This window comes from Podarcis vaucheri, assembly GCF_965113315.1.
Source record: "Podarcis vaucheri genome assembly, chromosome: 11".
Lineage (NCBI taxonomy): Eukaryota > Metazoa > Chordata > Lepidosauria > Squamata > Lacertidae > Podarcis > Podarcis vaucheri.
In genome coordinates this window covers 29,324,096-29,349,129 of record NC_138749.1, presented here as the reverse complement: position 1 = coordinate 29,349,129, position 25,034 = coordinate 29,324,096, and the positions used below count along the sequence as shown (strand labels likewise).

Genomic DNA, 25,034 nt, shown 5'->3' with positions numbered 1-25,034 from the left:
CCCCATTATATATATACATTAAGCCACAAAAGAAAGTTCTCCATATTTCACTCTAAGCAAAAATTAAATAATATAGTTGCATTGCCTTAGGACATGCCCTTGTCGTTTATAAGAGGTGGGAAAGCACAGGCTTTTTTCCCTTAAATAGTCTTAGGAGTAAAGAAGCTCTGTGTTTCACAAAGTTTGTAAATCTATGAAAATGTATTATTTGAATTTTAATCTTGAATCATATTTATGATCTCTGACCCTCAGGATGGTCTCCCAGGTTCTTTTTTCCTATTTCCTCTGAAGAACTGGAAATTGCTAATGACAGTATGTTAGATGGAATGACCTTGTTCTGTAGCAGGAATGAGAAACCTTAGGCCTGGGGGCCAAATGCGGCCCTTCAACACTTTTTATTTGGACTGTAGGACTCTCCCTATGCCACATACCCTCCCCAGGCCACATTTTATTTATGTATAAAAATATTTATATTCCACTATTTCGTAGAAAAATATCAAAGTGGTTTACAATAATATAGAAAACCATACAATAAAAACCAATACAATAAAACCAATACAAATAATAGTAATTAAAGTCAGACATCAATTAACTATTGTGGAAATATGTATTCTTAATTGCCTGCATAGGTCTGGTGAAATAGAAAAGTTTTTGGCAGGCATTTAAAAGTTGCAACAGAAGTCACCTGGACCCATGACACTAAAGGTTGGGTTTTTGTTGCTGATGAGCCTTACCAAATCTGGGAACAACCAGTGATGCTCCTGCAGATGTTTTCAGTGATCTAGCTGGGATATAAGGGTTCAAGCGATCCCTGGGGCTGTCTCTATTCCCGTCTCACACTATCTCTTAATGTTTTTGGCTGACTGGAATGTGTCCTTGAATGCTGACAATGTCTCTTGCTTGCCTGGATGGGAGGACAGAGGGGTTTGTGTAGAAAGCAGCCTACCGTATGGAGACAGCATTTATATTAGTTGCTCTTCCCGCTCTTCTCTCTAGCCCCACCCACCGCTGGAAGGTTGACCGGAAGGGAATGTGGCCCTTGGACTGAAAAAGGTTCTCCACTCCTGTTCAAGAGGAACCATAATATATTTAAGATGCTTACTGGATAAGTAATGCTTTGAACTCAGTGAAACTTTGGGGATAATACAGGAATATTATTTGAGACAGTTTAATAGGTATTTGAATATAGATTTGCAGCCCCCCCCCCTTTATGTGTGTTCTACTCATGTGCGACTGTGTATACGTGTGATGCCGGGGAATAAACAATTCAAATCCAGAAATGGTGGGAGAGAGCTGGAGAGTCCTTGTGGCTCATGAAGAGACCCTCCCTGGAGCCCAAAGAGGGTGGACAAAGCTATGAAGAGAACAGAGGCATCACAGGGCTTTGTTTATGCTGTTAAGCTTCTCCGCCTAAGAGCTGATGTGTGGCATAGTGCAGCAGCAGCAGCCTGCATGACTTGCAGCCTCCTGTCAGCCCCAGAGAGTCATTTCTAGTTGTGGATATTTTTGGATACAATATTTTTTGGTATGGATTGAAAAGAGAGTGGCAGAGACGGCATTTGAAGAGTGTTTAGAGGGTCTCCCCACTTTACGTGATTTCATTTATGCGTGCTGGGCCCCAGAACGTAACCCCACATAAGTGGGGAGTCAACTGTATTTAAAGGAACTTGAGACCCTCTATTTGAGACTGCCAGTCAGATAGATCAACGGCCTGGCTCAGTATAAACTAACTAGCTTCATATGTGGGACAGTTGCCCTTCCTCTGTATCTTTTGGCGTAGCTCTTTACCTTTAACCATCTGGATTGATTTTTACAATTATTTCTTGTCTGCAGCCTTGTCTGAAGCTCCAGAATATAGCACTAAGATTATATGAGAGCGCCCTTTGCCTTTTTAAAAGGAACTGTCTAATAAGAGATGCTGCTTTTGGACAGGAAGCTTGGTGACTCCTAAGTCCTTTCAAACACTGTGGTCCTGCAGTTATGTGTTTACATCATCAAAAGTCTGAGGGATCATAAAAGATCAGGAATTTGGATAAACTAAATACAGTAGCTTATTACAGAGGTCATAGTGAAATGGGTCACCATAGTGAAAACATTATGACTTTGATTAAAAGTAGGTGGGAAATGAAGGCTCCATTGAATCTCTATTATTCAGTTAATTTAAGATTGTGAACCTATAAACATGTTCCTTCCCATCAAAATGAATGAAGCCTATGTCTAGGGTTGCAGATTTAGGCAGGGATCCTCAGGCCACTTAAGGTGAAATGCTTTGATATGTTGACATATCTTGACCCTAAGACTTGCAAGCCCAGTAAATAGAAGTATACTGACTGCTTCACCAGCCAAGGGTAAGGAACTAATCTGGTGTTTCCAACAGACTTTGATAGCACAGATCTTTAGCTCATAGGTATCAGTTTTGTTGAATTCAACAGGACAAAGCTGATTCCAGGAATTGATGCTTTATGGCCTTGTCATGCAAATCATTCATTTGCTGCTATGCTCGGTGCAAATTCTGGGTGGCCAAATTGCAAGGCTATTGCCTGGGTCACTCTTGGATTCATGCCATCAGATACACAAAAAAACTGGCATTTTTTGACTTTGTGATTGGAAGTCATCTATCTCTACCAGTGGTGTAGACTCCAGCATAAGAACAAAATGGAAGGAGGGGAAAGGACTGGAAAAGCCAAATAATAGCAAGGGAAGAAAGAAAGAAAGAAAGAAAGAGAAAGAAAGAAAGTCTTAGGGCACTTTGGCTTTTTGAAAGAAAGTATAAACAGGTACATTGATTTTGTTTCATATTTCCCAATCTTTTCCTTCCCTCCCCTTTCCTGCTAGTTCTTTGAAGATGATTGCCCTGCTCCGCATTAAAAGATGTTATCAGTCCAAAAGAGCAAGTGTGCTCTTACACTAACTAATATCTGCTCAAACGTACCTGACTGCATTGGAAATGTTGCAGTAGATTGGTATAGCAGAGAATAATGAACCGCTGCACCCCATTGAAATGTAATTACACAGCACTCTTGTTCTTAAACCTATAAGGTGAAAGAAAGATGAATAGTGAAAGTAAAAACCGCTGACCCTTCAAAGTTTAATTTACGTTATGCATTCCCTTGCCCTTCTGATAGGTTTTAGAAAGGTCATAATTTAGGGTATTTTGCCGTTGATAAATGATCTGTGTGTTTGTGTTCACATGCACCGATTGATTTGTTATAGCCAAAATATTGTTTTTATAACAACCTGCAGTAGGCAAACAACAGACAAAAGGAAATCCAAGTAGGAGGTGAAGCGAAATTTGATCCTCCTTGGGATGGAGGTGGGAGGCAAGAAGCATCAGAGTCTGGTTTAAAAGGAAGGAGTGGCTTGGTTGAGGTCTGTTAATTTCCTCAGGGCACCTTATACAAGTGTTTGCCCCATGACGAGCATCCAAACCCTTGGTGCAGTTCCAGCTGATCACAATGGTTTTGTGTTGTCCAATGCCAAAAAATCTTTGCAACTTGGAGAGCTCCCTAGGTGGCAAAGGGTTGTTGGGGCAATTTTCCCGCCTTTCTAGCCTTGGATGAGGCTCCTTGTTTCCGGGCCCAGTTGATGCATTATGCATCAGGGCTGCCTGCAACTGACAGCCCCTCAGCCAGCGTCTACTTGAAAAGCAATGGTGCTAATCAAAGTCGACACATTTGAATGTCCAGACACACACACAGAGAAATTTACTAATCAAAAAGTGTATTTCCTAGGGCTGTCTCCAGAGAAATCCGCAGGAAGAAATTGGAATAATTTATTAGCTTACAAGTTTTCGTTGACAGTTAGCCCAAGGCTATTTATCTCTGTAATAGAGAACGTCTCCAATGTGGCAAAATTGACCAAATCAAACAGCTTTGATCAGAAAATGAATCTGGCAAGGCTGTCTGTCTGCCGGTCCCTGGGGAATGGCGGGAAACAAACAAAAAGATTTAACAAGTGGTCAATAGGAAAGAGAGAGAGAGAAAATTTGCAGGCTGCAAACTCCAGGAGCTTGCAATAGTTCTCGTTCTCTCTCACTCACTCACTCTCTCTCTCTCACAAAAATTACTGAAGAAATAAATTATGTGTCTCATCATAATGTTTAACTCTGTAGTTATGCATAATCGCAGTCATGCAGTCCAAACTAAGAAGCGATTCTTGCCTAAAGGGCATGAAGATAAATAGTTCCAGCAAAAGGGTGGGGGACATGCCCTAATTTATCCTTTAAAGGAAAGGAAAGAAGGGCACTCTCCTTAGCTGTATACATCCTTTTTATTTTTTACACTATTTGCCCCTGAACCAAAAATTGGATTAGGCATTGGGAGCAACTAAGAGGTTTTTAGTTGTCAGTTTAGATTTGGTGTGTGTGTGTGAAAAGGTTCATTTTTGCTAGTTTGCTGCATGGCCAGAGGTGTTGCCATCCTCCTCCAGTATCCTCTCAAATCAAACATGTCAACTATTTAGCTGCAAATTAATTAGATAGGAATTAATGCTTTGGATAAGCACATTAAAAACCAACACTAAATGCTTAGAATTACATAAGCAGCATATCAGGCAAGGAACAAGATTGGCTAGAAAAGTAGCATCTTTATGTATTGTGGGTTTTGTGTCTAATGCAAACAGGACAAAAAGTACTTTTCCTATCTTCTTGCTAGTCAGCTCCTGATGCAGTTAGCTCCTGATAGACAGCATCACCATCATCTATAGATCTTGGTGCAAACTATATTTACTCACTAGGACTACTGTCTGTGGATAGTTATGTCCTAAACTTTTCCACCAGTTTCTCAACGTACTGCTAGTAATATTGTGCTTTGTGTCATCACACTGGAGTAGCTAGGGTGGTCAGGTGAAGAACTTCACAAGGCTCTTGCACCTTTAATTTTTGCACAGAGGAGGAATTTCAGTAGATGAATTTGTCATACAAGTTACACCTGCTGACTATCTCTCTTATGCACATTAGGAAGCCCTTCTTTTATTTGGCCATCCCTAGGTATAGTGGGCAATGTATTCTGTACTGGGATCATATTTTCTGGGGCATTTAAACCATACAGGGTGCCCAAAGCAGTTTCTGTGCCAAAACTGGGCCTAAACTCCAATTGAAATGGAATGGATCTAGAACATCAGTTTCCTCCAGTATTGCTTGCTTAAGAACCTTGCCCAAGAAGGGCAGATTGGCAACTGGCCAAATGCAGGGAGGGTTTCTTAAGGAGTGGTTTTACCACTTCCTCCTTCAAGCAGGCAGGGCTGACCCCAGAGCTTTCCAAACATTTCATGTGGGTGACACACTTTTTAGATGTGCATCATTTCATGACACAGTAATTCAGTTTTTCTGAGGTTAAACTAACCCCTTTCCAACCCCGGAGGAGCGTGGGGAGTGTTTGCGTGACACACCTATACACTGCAGCTGACACACTACGTAATGTGTTACAACACAGTTTGGAAAGCTCTGGACTACCCCCTCTCGCAGGGAAGCATTAATCACTTCCCTGGCCTAGCCAGCTGTCCCCTCCCTGCTAGTTTTTAGCAGCCAAGAGGGACAAGGGTCTAGAGCACAAATGATCGTCCTGACCAATCCAAGGACCTTGCCCATGTCCTTGAGCCTTACTAACAAACTCATCCAACATAACAGGACTAGACAGTGCTTTGGACACCTCAAGATTCATCTGATGTAACAGTGGAGTCAAGATCTCAGTGGATGCAAGCAATTTTGTCTTCAAAATGCTTTGCATACAAGTCACATCAAATAACAACAACAACAACAACAACAACAACAACAACAACAACAACAATTTAATTTACATCTTGCCCATCTGGCTGGGTTTCCCCAGCCACTCTGGGCAGTTTACAACATATTAAAAAAAATAATCAAACATTTAAAACAAAATGTCACATACAAGCAACAAACCAATAAATCAATAGAAACCAATAACAACAATGATAACAATTAACAACAACAACAACAACAACAACAACAACAACAACAACAACAGCAGCAGCAGCAAACAGTTAGTGTTGGTTCTACCACATCCATAGATCAAGACTGTTAAAGGCCCTGTAATACCTGTAAAAGCTCTGCTGGACAGCATAGTGAGGATATAATGAAAGCAGCAAAGTATACCTTCTTTGCTGCCTTCACTGCCACTAAGTAGGCTTGATGATGAACCCTCACCAGAACTCAGTTGTATTTGACTGGGGTTTCCTCCAGTTGCATTCAAGCTGTCTTCCAGCTTGTCTCATTGCCCTAAGTTCTGGAGTATACTGTTGAGTTAAGCGGGCTCCATGAAGCTGGAGAAGGGTGCTCAGGAGCAATAGAGTCAATGGCCTGAATCATTTGGATGTTCCAGAGGTTGGCCAGGCCTTTGACAGGAGTGTCATAGCATCCAGACAAATCCCCGAGAGCATTTTGGAAACCCATTGGATCTATCAGCCTCTGAGGGCAGACCATCCTAGTAAGTCCCCTACCTCTGCAGAGGGTAAAAGTGCTGAAAGCCTAAATCTTAACAGGAAGTGATCTGACCATGACAAGAGACTGATGTAAACATCCCCAACTTTCAGATCACTCTCTTCATGCCCAGTTGAGAAAACAAGGTCCAGAGTGTAGATTGCCACATGCATTGGGATGATGACATGTTGGGCCAACCCCATGGTAGCCATGAAATCTGCCCTGATGCTGAACCAAGTAACAAACCCTGTGACATGGGGGGGGGGGACCTCAAGTGAATTGAAATAGTTGATCAAGATTGTTGGCTTCAAGGCTTCATTTACCAAGAGCCCAGGAAAGGTAGTTTGGGGATCATTTATTGATTACTGAGGCTCCAAACATGGCTAGTTCAGTGGAAGAGGTGTGGTATGTTGAACTAACCAGACAAAATATGGTTTTGTGTGTGTGTGTGTGTGTGTGTGTGTGTGTGTGTGTGTACACACACACACACACACACACACACACACACACTTGGATGGTTCTTCTGACTCATTCCTTGTGCAGCTCTAAAAATTAGTAAAGGTAAAGGAACCCCTCATGATTAGGTCCAGTCGTGGCCGACTCTGGGGTTGCGGCGCTCATCTCGCTTTATTGGCCGAGGGAGCCAGCGTACAGCGATACCTATTTACCTACTTGCACTTTGACGTGCTTTTGAACTGCTAGGTTGGCAGGAGCAGGGACCGAGCAACGGGAGCTCACCCCGTCGCGGGGATTCGAACCGCCGACCTTCTGATTGGCAAGTCCTAGACTCTGTGGTTTTACCCACAGCGCCACCCGCGTCCCCCTAAAAATCAGTAGCTAAGACATATTAATTAGTCCAGTGATTATTCCAGCTTCTAATAGTTTCCCCAAATTCATTTGCATCCTTCCTCACTATGAAATGTTAGACCAATGAATGAAGCAACACAGATGATATATTCTAATTCAAGCCCAAAGTAATATGCTTCTGTCATCAAGCCATAACTGAAGTATCATTGAATAAAGAATATCCTATTGTCACTTGAAAGACCTCTGCATGAGGCTCAGACATCATGACTGTGATGGAAAAGTTTGTTTTGCTGGACCAAGTGTTTCTTTTTCTTCCCCTGCCAGCAAATGCTTAATGAACGGCAGCCTCTGATTGGCTGTGGTTCCAGGAGGGAGAGTTTAAAAGGAGAGGATTTGAGGAGAGACAGGAATTGGGAGTTGGTTTTGGAGGGTTGGAATTGAGGTTGGAGAGGTTAGGAGATAGGGTGACATTTTGACGTATCAAGAGAGAATGGGAGAAAAAGTTGGTTCTGGGTAGAAACATTCACTCTGAGCGCATTGTGAAGGACAAAGTGTGGTGTCCTGTAGGAGGAATAGACCAAAATTTTACTGGGAGGCAGAGGTTGAGCCTAAGGAAAAGAAGAAACTCCCAAACCCAGTACAGTGGTACCTCGGGTTAAGTACTTAATTCATTCCGGAGGTCCGTTCTTAACCTGAAACTGTTCTTAACCTGAAGCACCACTTTAGCTAATGGGGCCTCTTGCTGCCGCTGCACCACCACTGCATGATTTCTGTTCTCATCCTGAAGCAAAGTTCTTAACCCGAGATGCTATTTCTGGGTTAGTGGAGTCTGTAACCTGAAGCCTATGTAACCCGAGGTACCACTGTAAAGGGAGGGGGTGTGGAGAGCTCTTTGATCTATTACTTAAAGTACCTCAGGAGGAAGAGTGTTAAAGGGGAAGGATAACTGAAAGAAAGTATCACTGTATAAAGGAACCAAACCTATAACTCAAAAACCACTGAGGACGAATAAAGTAAAAATCACACTGTATTCTTGAAGTAACCTAAGCATAATCCATGTGTGCTATATACTATCTTGCCTTAAATAAATCTTTATTGTTTATTTAAAGAAAACTTACTAGTTATCCCCTCATAGAGGTCCCCTCTGCAGGATGCTCTGGGCTAGAATTTTAAGAGGAAAGGAAAAGAAACCTTTGGGGAAAGGGTTGTTCAGTAAGGAGGGGCGTAATTTATCTGAGTGAGAGCAGGTCCACCGGTGTGAGAGGAAAAAGTGCCGTTGCGCCTGTCACACAAGACTACTCAGAAGGTTCATTTTTTTAAATGTCCTGTTTAAACAAGCTACTAAGAAGATAGCACCATTATTGAAACACTGATAACATTTAGCCTTAGATCTTATTTTCATCAAAAACTGGCCCCGTAGTATTATTACTTATTCAGCATCTGACTAATGAGTTGGATGAGAACAAATTGACTGTAGCTCCAATCAAACATGAGGGAATAGATGCTTGTTGGGAAGGGGAAACATTTTGGAGCATGGAATAAATGCTATTTCAGAATCATTTTTGGAGCTGTAGGTTTTTCTTTTACTTAAAATGGCTCATACAGTCAGACGGTTAAGCAGACCCGATGGTATTCATATGTAGGCACCCATAATCCTCAGAACATGTCAGCACCCTTTTGTATAATAATCTAAGTTGATTCAAGGGTCCGGATCTTGGTAGAGACTACATTTTTGAGTGATTATTATTATTTATTAAATTAATTAAAAAACTTCCTAACATGTCTTCTGCATCGTATCTGCATTTTTGAACTTTATCACTATTCTTAGCTTGTAATGAAGCAACTTGAAACACAATCTCTGCATGAGATAGAGGAAGGCACTTAGGACTAATTTCTTTCTGCATCAAGTGGCACAAATTTATGCATATTCATTGGCTCTGTCACCTGATTAAAGAAATGTTAATCAATTGCATGAGGATTAGTCAATCAGTTAATCTGATCTACATACACTTGTGCATCAGTAAAATAATAGCTTTCAGGGGGAAAAGCATGCATTCTGTGCTTTTAGATGATGAATGCACATGTTATAGCAAGGACTATCTCAGGGTACTGCAGACCTACATATTTTTGGTGGTAAGATTGCTTTAAAAGTGCACTCATTATATTTCATTCATATATGTACTTTTTAGGGCTGAGTTCAGGGCGGGAAGTTCTGGAAGTTGGAAGCATGTGTCTGAATCCAGCACTGATTGGCTGATACCTGTGACTGACTGATTGATTTTATTTATATGCTGCTTTTCCACAATTGGCTGTGCCCAAAGTGACACACAGCAGACATTCAAAACTTCAAAATACAGAGCATTGGAAATACAAATATGTGTATCTTTGACAGCTGGGATACCTCAGCCGGTAGAGCATAAGATTCTTAATTTCACAGTTGTGTGTGTGTGTGTGTGTGTGTGTGTGTGTGTGTGTTTGAGCCACTTGTTGGGCAAAATATTTCAACACTGCAGGGGGTTGGACTAGATGACCCTCAAGGTCCCTTTCAACTCTAAAATTCTATGGTTCTATGATTCTCAGAAGTTAGTCCCTGGGATTTACTCTTAGTTAAGTATGTTTTGGATCGCAGCGTAATTAGCGAAAGATTGTAGCCCCAGTATTTATGCAAATATCCTGCCAAAGCTCAATTCAGTATTTTTTTCTTTTTTACAAAATGCTTTTTAATATAATACCTAGAGCTGTTTAAATGAATGTGGGTAAGTGAGAAGGGGTGAGGCTTAAATGTCCTCCTATGTGCCCTATTGTATGGTAGAAATACTTCAAGTTCTGCTGCTCTTAAACATATATTAACTCTCACACAATTCTGAATAGCAGAGCAAAGTGACTGCTGCTGTCTCTTTAAGACCTTTGATCATTAGCCTTGCAATGACACCTAACTAACTAGAATCACTGCTTGAAAATTCACTCATGAATCATGACTTCAGCTAGACTCCAAGACCTTAGGTCTCCTTTGACCTTAAACACTTTCCTCAATGCCATTAAATAAATTAAATGTTTAAATTACTTATATTAGCTTTAATTATATAATTATAGAGTCAATGAGAAATAAATCTGGAAAGGAGAGACTTTAATTTAAAGAACTAGCTTTAACTTTGAAGTGGATGAATGCTCTAGTAGAAAGAGTTGAAACAGCAGCTTGCTGATTTTTAGATTGGGTAGCAGACAAAGCTTACTTGAAATACCGTAACACATGATGACCATGTAAATCAGACTACTGTCCAATTTGGTTTGTAGTAAACTCATTATTTGTAGAGAAGAGCCCAGGATGGTCTGACAGCTTTCCTGCTATATGGTAGTTGTGTTAAAAGTCAAGATGCTTCTCTGGGCTGGAAGCGGAAGCTGAGGGAGACTGGTGAGAGTGCCTGTCTGCCCACCTTGGAGGAAACATCCCACTGCCTGCTGGCCTGGGTTGGAGCGGGTGTGAAGATGCCAGTGGTGGTGATGGCGGCGGCGAGTGGCGCCCTCGGCTACCAGAAGCTGCTGGAGCAGTGCCAGACTCAGGAGCTGGAGGCCCCTGGAGGAATAGCAACACCACCTGTTTATCCTAGCTTAATACTTTTTACATAATGACATGAACAGTGCACAGTATTTGTGGGAAAGTCGAAATGCTTAACTATGAGCCACCTTGAAAGCCTCTGATATGGCACATACAATGTAAAGAACACAGAGACATATAACAACTAAATATAATGACTAACAAGTATGTATCCTGCCTTCCCCAAGCTGGTGACCTCTAGATAATATTGGACTACAACTCCCACCATCCCAGTTTATTGGCTATGGTAACTGGGGCTGATGGAAGTTGTAATCCAGTGGTGTCCAAACTTTTTTCAAAGAGGGCCAGAAGGGCTAACCAAAGTTGTTAACCTTTTTTTAGGATTGGAGTTGTTGGGTCTGATTAAATCAACCGGTAGGCCGGATTAGGCCCCCAAAGCGGACTTTGGACATTCCTGTTGTAATCGAACAACATCTGGGGGGCACTAGGTTGGGAAGGAATTATAATCATAGATGGGCAAAAGAATGTGACAACATATTTTTATTTAATTTATTCTCGGCCTGCCAGGCAATTCACTATGAAATTTAATTTAGATATGAAATTGAGTTGCTATGTGTACTCATAGCTGAACTGGAATATTACTGGGGAAGTTGATTTGATAAATGAGGATATTTAAAACTGCATGTTTAAAATTTGTATGAAAATAATAGCGTATTTTCCCCTGGAACAGTAGGTGCATATGTAATGCCCTATATAACTGCATTGCCTTACATGCCTCACCTCCAAATCACCTGCTTTTATAATTGTAGAGATAAGCTTACAGTTAGCATTTGGGGGGGGGGGTTGTGGCAGGGAGGCCAAGTCATTTAACTTCTCCTGTATTACTGAAACCATTTGCAGGCTCTTGGATGAAGGGTCAAGAACACAACAGCCAAAGATAGTAATGTGAAAGTGTTAATAATTCGTTCAAAATTCATAAAGAAACAAAAGGCACTATAAAGAGTTGAAATCAGGTCCAGACCATCTCATTGCAGGGCAGCCCAAACTTCAGGTTCAGACCATCTCATCATAGGACAACCCAGAATCAGTTTCATCCAGATTTTTAATGAACAGTTGATTTTGGTTGGTGTGCAAGTTCAACTTCACTGCCATTTAAATATTAATAACAACATTGACAGTTTTTTCATCAACCTCAAAGAGCATTCCCTGAATGCATAGTTTAGCATTAATCTGCCCAGGAGGATGCCACCAGAAGCAGCATCCCTGTGGCAAGTTCATCACTCACACTTCAGTTGTAACATATGGCAAGTCATAGCACACAGATTACCTCTGTCACTCTAAGAGTTTTCAGGCCACCACTACACATTCCTGGTGACAGCTGTGTGGAGATTCTCTATGCGATTGTGGCCGTTCATGTGGCAGCAACTTTGGAATGTTACAGCTGGAGAGCTTTTCATAGATATGCTGTTCTCATTTTGTGCCCAAGTAATTTAAAATAAAGTGCCTATTACAGTTATTTTTCCATGTAAAATTTAGTAATCTTTTGTTAGAATGTTGAACAGGTCACACTGGCATTTCAAATGTTACTTGAATAAGTGGGACTATGAAAAAATATATATCCAGTGTCCTCTATCCGAAAATATAGCATGCGCCTTAGGAAAGCACACACTAAATGCAGCATGCACTAAATCCAAACTAAGTGGCATAGGTCAATGGGAGAAGACAAAATAGTGGAGGAGTAAAGGAATTAGACCAAACAAGGATATTTAATGTACCGTATTCCCTCCAGAATAGCCTGCAATGTTAGAGAGGTTCATTGTGTGAGTTAAAGTCACTCTAGGGCAGTTCTAACTTGCATGACTAATATTTACTTAGCTGATCACCAAAGGTCTCACTGATCTTGGCAGCATTACAAGGCTTGTATTTTCCACACAGATGAACTGTTCTTGAACAATTTCTCCAATGAATTAGGCACAAATGTGCTTTACTTCAGCATCAGACATGCATGGCCATTCATTCTGCCAACCTTATTTCTCAAACAAATATGCTTATTCTGGCAAATACAGGCAAAGTTTGCTTTTGTATTTTTCTCCAGTAATTTCCTTAGGCAACGAACAAAAACATAAATATGTCATATTGTGATGGTTCCAAGAGTTAATGCAAACAAACAGCACTTTTGCTAAAAGTGCATTATTATGCAGTGAAGAACTGAAATGTAAATAATACATAAATTATAAATATTTCAAATGAACATAGCAGAAACATAACTAAGGAACAGAAAGTGGAGGTGTCTCTTTGAATTCAAGCTGTGGGAGTTTGCCTCACTTTCTCTTCCTGAAATTCATTTCTTACCTACACCCTCCATTCCATTCATATGGTAATGTAACTATTTGTATTAATGTTGTATTGTGCAACAAAATCTGTCTTCACAACTGCCAAAAGGCACATTTTATCACCTTGTGGGAGATAATCAAACAGTCCACATTATGATTAATACAATTAGAGAAATATAATACAGATATGTTGGGAGCTCTTTATAGCAGAAGGAGGAATTCCATAAAAATAGAAATAAGAATAAGAAATAGTTCCAGAGTCAGAATATTTTTCTACTCAATGATAATGCCTTAGATTCAGACTTTACTTCCTTAGGCAGGAATACCCTCTAAGTAGAGTTCTGCTTGGGGAACACTGCTCCCAATAGAGGGGAGGAAGGCATCTTTTATTCATTTCCCACACTAAATCCTCTGGATGTGAGCTGGATGTTGGAGGAGGAAGGAAGAATAGGCAAGAGTTGCCTCTCTTCCCACAGTAGGATTCCTCTGCTTGATCAAAAGCTTTCCATGGATGGAAAAAGCCTTTCTGTTAATGGAAGGTGAAGTCTGGATCCAACCTAGAGTTTTTCTTCTGCCATGTTTATAAATGCTGCACCTCAGTCATACTCCCTTAGCATTTTTCTAAACTAAAAAGCCCCAAACGTTGTAACCTTTCTTCATAGGGGAGTTGCTCTAACCTCTTAATCTTTTTTGCTGTCCTTTGCTGAACCTTCTCCAGCTCTATTGTAATGTATTCCCATAGTTATTTAAAATTACCTCCCTCAGTCTTTTCTCAGTCTAAATTTCTCATTTAGTTTTCCCTTCCTTATTTATGAATCTGCCTAAGTTCTCCTGTCTACATCAGATAACAGTCTAATGGCTAATTTGTATGTTTCCTTTAAGAAGAAATCTGTTGTGACTATCCACTCTATTGGAACTCTGGAGCAGATTGTGGAGTCCACAGTCACCCAGGGCATACAGAAAGAAGCCTGTCAGAGTTAGGTCTTTTTATGCATGCCCAGAGTCCTTCTTTGAACTTCCCAATTTTGGCACCAGTAAGTATCAGTTTGGTGCTGGATGTGGGCCTAGGAGATCTTGGATTAAATCCCAGATTTTGTATTTCAGCCTCAGAGGCTATCTATAAAAATATGAACAGTAGGATTCTACAAATATTTTCCATGAACAGACAGAGATTGAGGCATTTTTCTAACAGACAAATTCTACATAATGTATTAAAGAATGACACCAAATAATAGCAGTACCAATGCCAAGTTGATGGGCTGAATATCTGTGTCCCAAAATAGGACTATCCAAAGGGTCTGTGTGGAAAATTAAGAATAGTCAAGAAAGGTCAAGCTACCACCCTAATGTCCAAGAGAAATCTTTTACAGGCATTAGCCTGTATCTGTAAAACTGCCGACTAGCCTGCAGCATCCCTGCTTCCTTTCATAAAGAGGATGTTCTGCAAAGACAGGGAGGAGTTTTATAAACTACAAAATGGTTGGTTGCTCACCAGATTACTTTTTTCTTCCCTCATCTCCTCTGTTTGCCTTTGAAATGTACAATAAAGTGTTTGATTTATAGAACATCCACGAGAGAATGGGACAGTTAATCTAAGTGGTCAGCAAAGACAGAGCAGGAATAAAGATGTTAAACTAAAGGAAAGAACATGTAGATTTCCTTACACCAGGAAACTTTAACGGTTAGGAAATGTATAAAGAATGGAGAAACAAGCTTTCAAAGGGCAGGAAACGTGAGAAATGGCCGTGTTTTGGGATCAGTTCCAAAGACTGTTTGCCTGGGTGCAGTCAACACAAGTTCATATTTTCAGTGGATTTGCATGTCAGAATGGCTGTATAAATAGTTCAACCTATTCCAGGCAACTCATTTGTCTTTATTCAACCCTCTTTTTGAGGTTTTTACATGACAAGAGTATTTAGCAATTTGGAACATTCACAAAATTCATTTCCGTACATGCAAATACGCAAAAAACTTTGGGTGTTTACTTTTCCATAGTAGTACATAACTCATAAAGCTCTTTCACAAAATCCGATATCTCTAAATCTACAGAAGGGAGATGATCAACCAATTCAAGACCGATAATAATAAGATACACTACAAAGCTGAATGAGTTCATTTGGGTACCTTTGGCAAAGAACTTGTTCATTACTGTCACTAATGTATGTTGGAACACATCTGATATGAAGTTCATAATTGAAATGTTATGAACACTTCAACATATGGATCTTTCACATCCACTTAATTGCCAGTTTAGTAATAATTTTATGTAATGAGGAATTATTAATAATACGTGAAAAACTAAATTGACGTAATCACCAAAAAACCATAATATGACACTTGTAGTATAAAGGATGTTATAATTCCAGGTGTTTTCTGCTTTCCCCCTCATAAAAATGTATGCCTGCATAACATTAAAATTCTTACATAGAATTGTTAGCTACTAATTCTCTTAATCCATAACAGAGAGAGAGAGAGATTTATTCAGTGTCAAAGTATTTTCTTTGTATGTAGTTATGCCTCAGAATATGAATAATAATATCACCTTGGAAGGGTGAGGAGCACTGGCGGAGGAAGAGGAGTGCGGGGGGAGTGCACCACCCCCGGCAGCACGATCCCGGTGGGGTGCCATTGCGGCTGCCCCCCCCCGCCCATGCTGGGTGCCATGCCCCCGCAGGCGGCATGCCACGCCCCCTGGTGGTGTGCCAGCCCTGCCCCCACCTGCTCTCCACCACTGGTGAGGCGGTGAAAGTTAGGGAAGATGTGAGATCAGAAGAAGCTTGACTTGGCAGGTAGATTGTAGTGCAGTGCAGTGCAGAGCATATGGGGAACTTACAGGAAGTCTGAACTTCTGAATATAGACAGGCTTTTTAATGGCATTATAAAAGCATTTCAATATACCGGAAATCCTATTTGATCTCAATTTCTGCAGCCAGTTTCTCTGAATATTGTAAAATGGAGTCCCATCTCTTATAGTAAGAAATACACATTATTTTCCTCAACTGAGGGGTGGGGGTGTGAAGAATCCCATGTTTTAGGAAGGGACTATTAAGATGTGACCTTGGATCTCTAGTACACAAATCCAATGATTGACCATTGGTATCAATCTGATGTTTAATATTGTACTTGGACCTTGTATTGTTATATTAAAGAGTATGTACCTTTTGGGATTTCTAACTTCGGGTGCACTATGGAATCATATTGCATGTTGTGTGGGGAATGGTTGTGTGTGCCCCCATTATCATGAGTTCATTGGGTTGTAGTCAACTAATATTTACTCAGAGTAGTTCCATTAAAATTAATAGACCAAAGTTAGTCATGGCCATTTGTTTCAGTGAGTCTACTCTGAGTAAAAGGTAGCTGATTACAACTCTAAGTGTCTTCCATTTGTGGATGCCATGTGAGTGTTGTCACTGGTACAACCTCTGACTCATAGGCTTTGGCAGTGTGTTTAAGGGTGCTTGAGGAATGTCTGCCATTTCCCTACCATTTTGTAATTTTCCTAGTTACATTCCCTGCCCCCTGGCTGTGCTGGTATAGGATATGGTAACTCTTCCATTTATGTATCTCTACCCCCAGTGTAATTAGGGTATGAGCTTGTTATGATTAGGCAGGGCCACCTTAAGACATTTTGCTGTCTGACAAGATGGCACCCACCCCCCGGGCACATACAGAAGCCAACTGGACTGGTAGTTTAATCTTACTCCAGTACTGCTGGAAGGACACTGTCTTCCACTATAGTTGAGGGCAGCAGGCTGTTGTAGGGGCCACCTGACACAGCTCTGGCCACTCCCTGCATCTCAGCATCTGCTGCCCAGGGCAGCTACCTCACTCTGCCTCATTGTAGGCCTGGAGCTGTGATTAGATAACATAATCAGTAAAACGAAGTAACAGCAGAACACATCAAAATGTAAAAAAGAGACAAAAAACCACCTTGCCGAAGGCCCTCTAACTGTTTGCCTACTTAGAAAGTGTCCAATGTTTTGGCATTATCGTTGAGTTTTGTAGACATCTGCTCATTTGTTTTCAAGTGGTGTTAGAGCAGCAGAGAGTGCCACTGACCAGTTTGAGGCCAAGTCCCATCTGAGCTGCTTAATGTGACTAGCTATCTCATTGTCAACTCACAAGGCACATGGCCGTTTTGTGCCTTCATACCATGACAACTCTGTCTTCTTTGTCTAAGGCTTTTGAGCTTTCAAAGTGCTCACTCTCATGGATCAAAGTTTAAGAGCTGTTCCACAGGTGTGTTCTATGGTGCATTACCTTGCTAGGCTTTGTGGTTAGGTGAAAAACAAAGGTTTTTTTCTTTTTAAGATTGCTTCCTGTGAAGGAGAGTGTTTGTTTAGTGGGGTGAAGAGATATGGGATTAAGCCACTATCTTTCCTATTGACAAGCCACCCACCCACCACACTTTAGCTTTAGGAAGGTGGCTGCTTCACATTCCTTCACCATTCCCTAGGGATGATGAGGGATATCTTCTAAAATTTGAGCAGTCTATTTAATGGCTGGCTTACATGTTCAAAGTGACTTCTATGTGATGCAGCCTGAACCTAATTAATGATCATGTGCCCATGATGACATTGGTTACTGGAGAACATGTGAATTGACACAATCATGAATTCAGTTGCAGTTATTAAGCAGATATATCTACAATTGTGGCAACACTTTTTGAAACCAGTATACTTGTGGGAATCACTGCCAGCTCACTGCAGCTGTAGTGATGGACAGTACACCCCTAGAGGCAGTTGGGGTTCACATCATGGAGTCAGTTTTGACAGCATGGATGGGGATAAAGAAATACACCCATAGTTCCTATATGAGGCCATTCATACCAGGCTGTCAATCTGAAATTCTAACCCATTTAAAATGTCTGCACTGTAAACTAAACAGTTCTAAGGTTCATGTTTAGCTTTACACTGCTGCAGTTAAAGCAGTGTCACAGCAAGTAGAAGGGAGCTCTCTAGCTCCATCGTACTTGACAGAGAGAACAGCATTGTGTCAGTACAATAATCTTGAGACTACTCCAGTGATGAGGGGCCTCCATTGTGTCCTCAGCTGTATTGAGCCATGGACTGGGGAGTGATATGTACTTTCGTTGTTGGAAGCAAAAGTCATGCTGCCAGGGTGGGATTTTGGGGTGGAAATTCAGGGCACCTCTCAGCAGAGAGAGCAGAAGGGTCTGCAAGTGCAGCAGGGCTGGCTTCCCACATTTAGCAGTTGGTGAACTAACACACAACACATTCTAAAATGTTTCATTAACCCAGTAAGTCTAAAGTCTTAGATTACCAAACTAGGCAGCTCAAAGGATGAGTCATGTGTTTCTCAGTGCTAAAATCTCAGTACCCTGTTTGCCACTTTTTCAGCATAGATGTTCTTTTGGATACAACTGTAGGAATTTACTATACATTAATACTTGTTTATCTTTTGCATTAATTGTATAGAAGGCCTTTGTGCTACAGATCTGGTCTTTGCTTTAACCAGTCTAATATACAAATGGAAACTGAGAATGAATATTAAAGGATCTGATGTCATATTTTTGTATTATTTTAAAAATGTGAAAAATAAAACACTGAATATGCTCTTTCAGAAGGTCTTTAGCACCATAACTTATTTTTGTCTGAAACATGCTAAACAGCAAGAATAATATTAGGGGAAAACATTTATTTTATGTGTGATGGCTGGCAAGAGAGAAATTCATTTATCTTCATTTTTGTATTTTAAAATCCACATAATTTAGTTCACACTGGAGCACTAAGCTGAATGTTAATAATTTTTCTTTGTCTTCTGCATTAAATTATACACAGAATGCATCCCCCGCCCAATTATTCTCTTGTTTTTAATTCTAAGCCAAACTGTGGCAGTTCAGGTACACAGAATCCTTTCCAGCATATGATGTAATACCAGTCTTGCTTTTCAGATAAGTAATATTTTTCATGGAGAAGTGTTCCCTGAGGCTAAGATGTCCACGGAAAGCCCAAACTAGTAAAGTGTCTAGAACTGTGTTCCATGGGTCACTAGTCACCTGTGAGCTGTATCCAGGTGATCTGTGGAAAGGTTGTACAACTGCTAATAATATCTGTACTTGATTAATTTTTCTCTCTCATAATGGAGAATGACTTCACATAACTTTGCTTAAAAAGGGGTATATTCATTGCATTAGATAGGCAAGGTTGTGAGCTATGAGTTAAATACAGTAGTGCTTTGAATTGCAGAAGGAAAAAAAGAATAGTGGTCTGCTGAGACTAACAGTTTCAAGTGGTTCATTAAAAAAATGGTTTGATGAACACTGGACTAGAGAATCTACTTGAATGTGAGAAACCGAGGTACAAATCCTGGCTGAGTTCTGAAGTTCACAGGATTGTACAGAGCTGTGGAGAAGCTATACAGACTAGACTGGGGTAGACACTAGAGAGAGGGGGGCATGGATTTGTTGAGATCCTAGTTTCTCCTAGTTGGCTCTACAAATTTAGGCGCAATGAGAGTGACCCTAATCTGAAAATGCATTGAATGAGACCCATTATTGTTTTGATTTATTTCACTTTTAGGGAATTTGCTTTTCTTAAAAAAATGTAGCCATTGGCCTTTGAATAAAAATTCTTGGCAATATTTATTTGCAGTTCTCTTGTCAGGATGCATTTAAAGGTATCCTGCATGTTTTAGACCTTACAGCTATAACTTTCACTGTTTGTCTAACTTGGAATGAAAAAGCCTTTGTGACTAGGAAAGTGTCACAACTGCAGTAAAATAACTACATGCATCAGTTAGAAATTCAGAATAGATGGTATAAAGTGTGTATATTGTGTGTTTGGAATTCTGGTTTTCAGATTTTGCTTTTGATACTTATTTATAAATCCTATCTACTGCTATTTGTACAACGACTGTTCCTGCTTAGAATTCTATTAAGTGCTGTGCATTAATCAAAAGGAAATAATGGCTGAACAAACTCAAAAACAAAATGTAGTGGAAATCTATAAAAATTGTACAAGTGTTTACTTCAACAACAATGAAGGGGTGTAGCTCAGTGGTAGAGCATGTGTTTAACATTTAAAAAGTCCTAGGTAAATCTGGGAAAGACTCCTTCCTGAAACCCTGGAGAACCACTGCCTCTATGTACTCCTTTGAAATGGCACGTCAGCTTCCCATGTTCCTAATGATGAAGCTGTTGAATAGAAGTGATTCTATTAAGATATTTTTGGAGCAAAATATTACTTCTACACACAGCACAAACATGTTCCTTGCAGCCATGCTTGATTCAAAGTAAATGAATCAATGCCTGAATATTTACATTAAGTTTTAAAAATAATAATGATGGGGACTGCATGTGTTTTCATGGAAAGATACCATATTTGGCACATTGCGAAGAAACAGGATACACAAAGTTATGTGAAAAAATGGCATACACGGCGGGCTTACAGATAATTTTTGAATGTCTCAGAGGAGGTTTGCTTTAATTTCCCACAAAATAAGGACAGGCAGATGAATGGACAGAAGAATTAATGTCTATAAGTATGGTGACAAATACATTTAACACTTAGAGAAACACAGTGATGTAATTGTAAGTCTCAGAGCTATCAAAAGATAAATACATTTTCCAAGATAGCATGAGCACTGAGAAGTGAACTGGTACATATTTTAATATAATTCCATAGTGGTAGCCTGACCATGTTAAGCATACACAAAAAAACGAGTCCCATGGCACCTGAGCCCTCAAGATGATTTACACCAGCATGTCATGGTTAGGTGAACATGGAGGAAGTTTTGGAGATGTTGGACTTTGTGATACCTATAATGAGTCAAATGTTTGCTCACTGAATATAAGGGAAGTGGTTTTTTTATTATAATCCTTAAAACTACAGCATGAGCGAGTGTACATGAGAGTGTGCAGTTATTCTGAGGTGATAAAAAATAAAATTAAGCAAGCACACTCTTGTTACTCTTTACCTAATTCAGAGAATCAGTTAAGAGAATAAACTCTTGCTTTTTAGTTCTCTTTTAACAAAATGATTTAGTCACAGCTTCATATGCGTCCAACTATGTTTTGAATCTTTCAGTTCTTCACTTCATGGTAATAATAAATAAATAAATAAATAATAATTTTATTGTTTATACTCTGTAGAATAAAGCATCAAACGTTAAAAACTTCCTGATACAGAGCTGCCTTCAGATGTCTTCTAAAAGTTATGTAGTTTTTTATCCCCATAACATCTGAAGGAAGGGCATTCCTCAAGGGGGGTTCCCTATAACTTCGCTTCTCACATTGAGGGAACCAGCAGAACACCCTCAGAGGAGGACCTCATTGTCCAGCTTGAATGATGGGGTGGTGATGCTCCTTCAGGTATACTGGGTTGAGGCCATTTAGAGCTTTAAAGGGCAGCACCAACACTTTGAATTGTGATTGGAAACATATTGGGAGCCAGTGAAGATCCTTTAGGACCAGTGTTATATGGTCCTGGTGGCCATTCCCAGTCACTAGTCAGCTGCCGCATTCTGGATTAGTTGTAGTTTCTGAGTCACCTTCAAAGGGAGCCTCACATAGAGCGTGTTGTAGTAGTCCAAGCAGGAGATAACCAAAGCATGTACCACTTTGGTGGGACAGTGGACAGGTAGCATCTCAGCTGGTGTACCAGATGGAGCTTGTAGACAGCTGCCTTAGACACAGAACTGACCTGTGCCTCCATGGACAGCTGTGTGACTCCTAGGCTGCATACCTGGTCCTTCAGGGGCACAGTTAACCCATTCAGGACCAGGGAATCCTCCATCCCCGCCCACCCCCTGTCCCCCCGAAACAGTACTTCTGTCTTGTCAGGATTCAACCTCAATCCATCCCCCAGCGATCTCCAGACACTCACACAGGACATTCACTGCCTTCATTGATTCCGATTTAAAAGAGAGGTAGAGTTGGGTATCTGAAGATATCAGACAAGTCACAGTAAAAGTAGGCATAGTAGTGAGTGGTGAAGCTACCAAACAAGCTTGAAGCAAATATTAAAAACCAAAAATCCTTTGGTAGATCTTGATACAGCAAAGGATAACCACAAAACAGTATGTGGAGGTTGCAGGTACACAAATTGAAAGATCTTGACAATAATAGAATTCAGAAAGATGTGAAGGCATTTGTCTACTATTTAAAGCTTGATCTATCCAAAAGGTTTTGTGTTTAAGTTCAAGTGTTTTCACAAATGCAGTTACAAGCTGGAACGTATGCAGAGGAGGGCAACCAATGTGATTAAGTGTCTGGAAACTAAGCCCGATGAGGAATGCTTGAAGGAGCTGGGTATGTTTAGCCTGGAAAAGAGGAGACAGAGGAGATACAATAGCCATCTTCAAATATCTTAGGGACTGTCACATGGAAGAGGGAACATACTTGTTTTCTCCTGCTCTAGAGGGTAGGACTCAAACCAGTGGCTTCAAGTTACAAGAAAGGAGATTCTGACTAAACATTCAGAAAAAACTTTCTGACAGTAAGAGCTGTTTGGCAGTGGAACAGACTACCTTGAAAGGTGGTGGACTCTCCTTCCTTGGAGGTTTTAAAGCAGATGTTGGAAGGCCATGGATGTTTTAGTTGAGATTCCTGCATTGCAGGGGGTTGGACTAGGTTACCGTTGAGTCCCTTCCAACTCTAAGATTCTGTGATTCTATGAATTGACTTACTTTCTGCTGAATAGAAAGGTGAAATTGCATGGATTGAGCAGCAGCTACTCAGAAAATGTTCTGTTCCACAAAAAGCCGTAACCTGAAAACTCCCAGTGATAAAACCAAAGGCAATGTTTCAGTACTTATACCATTTTACAAGGCGTCCAGAAAGTATAGCAGGCTAATATATGAGAACTTGTTTGAGAAGAATCTTGTCCTATCCTTTGTTTCATACCATCTTGGTCGTATCACATGGTATTCTGGCAAATCTACTTCACTTTAAGTTGCCCAGATGTTTTAAGCGTAACTGATAGCTTCATGAAAAATCTTTGATGATATGTTTTTTATGATTCTTACTCATTGGGTGCCTTAGAACACTCACCATCTCTCAGACTACCTCACAGGATTGCTGTGAGGATAAAATGGGGGTGAGTTTGCTTCCTTGTTTATTGTTAAATATTTTCGTCAGCTGTTTCTCTTCCTCGTTATTATTTTAGTAGTTAAATGCTGCTTTTGCTGTATTTCAATGGCTTTAAATTTGCTTTGTAAGCTATCTTAAGTTCAGTTCTGTTTTTGAAACAGGTATGATATTAATGTAATCTGGTCGCATCTTACGTGCATTTAACTTGTACAATTTAAATTACGTAGCTAGTTGAAATCAAAAGGTGAGGGTGTGTGACCTAACTAAGTCTGGCAGGACAGTTTACTCTATGGTCTTAATCCCTTCATGCATTAATTAGAGTTAAACGTGTTGGTTATATGAGGCTGGAAATATCCCACAGAAATTGGCCAGGTTAGTTTGAGCTTTGAGCAGAAAAATTATAAGTTATTTAAATTGGCTCCAGTGAGTAGTCTGGAAGTACCTGCTGTTGTAGTATTCCTTATTTTAAGCAGAATGGACCTAATCAGTTTGTTTGATGTGAGAGCTCTATGTAAGAGTATTTTGTATGTTTCATGCATGTATTTTGGGCACAGCTTCTCTTCACCAGATGAAACAAATGTAATATACTCAGTACTAAGCCACACTGCAATTTCTTAAGTTCTTTAAAGAAGGGTGAAAAAATTATATTTAAATCTGTTTATTTAAATACATTCTAGGGGGGGGGGCTGCATGGAATTTTGTGGATAGTGTTTAGCTCAAAGTCGGTTGTGTTATTGGCTACTGAAACTCTCTGAGAAGAAGTAGTTACCAGATGGTGAAATGAAAACCACTTTTTCTGTTCACCTGATGGCCTAAAACTGGAAGCAGTCAACCCAATTATAATGATGGGACACATACTTTGCAATGAAGTTGTTATTCCTTTCTCATTCATGGGTGTCTGTGTTTAATGAACCTGACAATCATGACAAAATTGACAAATGAGTGTTGTGGATGGGGCAGGGGGATTCAGGTGGCAGAGGAGGTGGTGGTAAGGTGAGGCTCAAATTGTTGGAGAAAGTATGTGCTGAAAAATAGGTCTTACAGTTGCGCGTAAAGGAGGAGAGGAATTGTGTGATTGCAAGTTGTGTAGACTTGCATGTGGAAAAAGAAAAAGAGTGCTGTTTCTAACCCACAAAAAAGGAAAAAGTAATCCAAATCACCCTTGTTAATGCCAGGGTAGTAGTCAACCTGAAATTGGTAGATTCTTGGAACTGTACATAATCTGCATGCCCTATTTAGCTGCAGAGCGCATTGTTCAGTAGTAAATAATCCTGATTGCTCCCTATAAGTCTCATGTTGAAGAAGCTTCCTTTCTTTCTTGGTGAGTTTCATCATTTGTGGATGTTATTTCTGCAGTACGACTTGCCAGAGGACTTATTTATTATATTACAATTATTTATATCCCACTTTAAAAATGAATCAAGGATACACAAAGCAGCTTACAAATTTTAAAGGTATTTACAACAATGAATAAAACACACAAATGCGAAATCACAATGAAACAAAAACTGATGGTATAAAATCTAGCAGCTTAATGAAAGTGAAGCAATGGTATTTTGCTTTAATTCAGCAAGCTCAGCTTACAGATCTTGCCTTAATTGCTGGTAGCGTCGTTCAGAAAATATCAGATTAACTAAATTGAGGATTAGAATGCATCAAAGATTAAAGTCTAGAGCTCAGATTTAAGTACCAGCTGGAAGGGAGAACTGCCTTAAAATTGGTGCCTCCCACGCAAAGTACAAGAGCTGGCAGATGTGATTAAAGTGCATTAATATACAAACTATTTGAATTTGAGTTTATTAGTTTGTATAGTTTCTGTAGTTTACAGCTTCTAGTTTATTGCCCTGT

At 40.1% G+C, this 25,034-nt stretch overlaps 2 long non-coding RNA genes across 10 annotated transcripts in view; one reads left to right on the top strand and one right to left on the bottom strand.

The window, feature by feature from the left end:
• The window catches only part of LOC309514754, a 37,939-nt gene extending 25,749 nt beyond the window's left edge, over positions 1 to 12,190 (bottom strand). For 2 of the 3 annotated variants that reach the window (XR_014212171.1, XR_014212172.1), the window contains exons 1-2: positions 12,130 to 12,190; positions 2,933 to 3,032 (exon numbers count right to left, since the gene is read on the bottom strand). This is a non-coding gene — a long non-coding RNA (uncharacterized lncRNA). Of the gene's footprint in view, positions 1 to 958; positions 1,065 to 2,932; positions 3,033 to 12,129 lie in introns of those variants that run through there. The other variant, XR_014212173.1, reaches the window with a different exon arrangement.
• The window catches only part of LOC309514725, a 152,427-nt gene that overhangs the window by 19,437 nt on the left and 107,956 nt on the right, over positions 1 to 25,034 (top strand). The window lies entirely within an intron of this gene.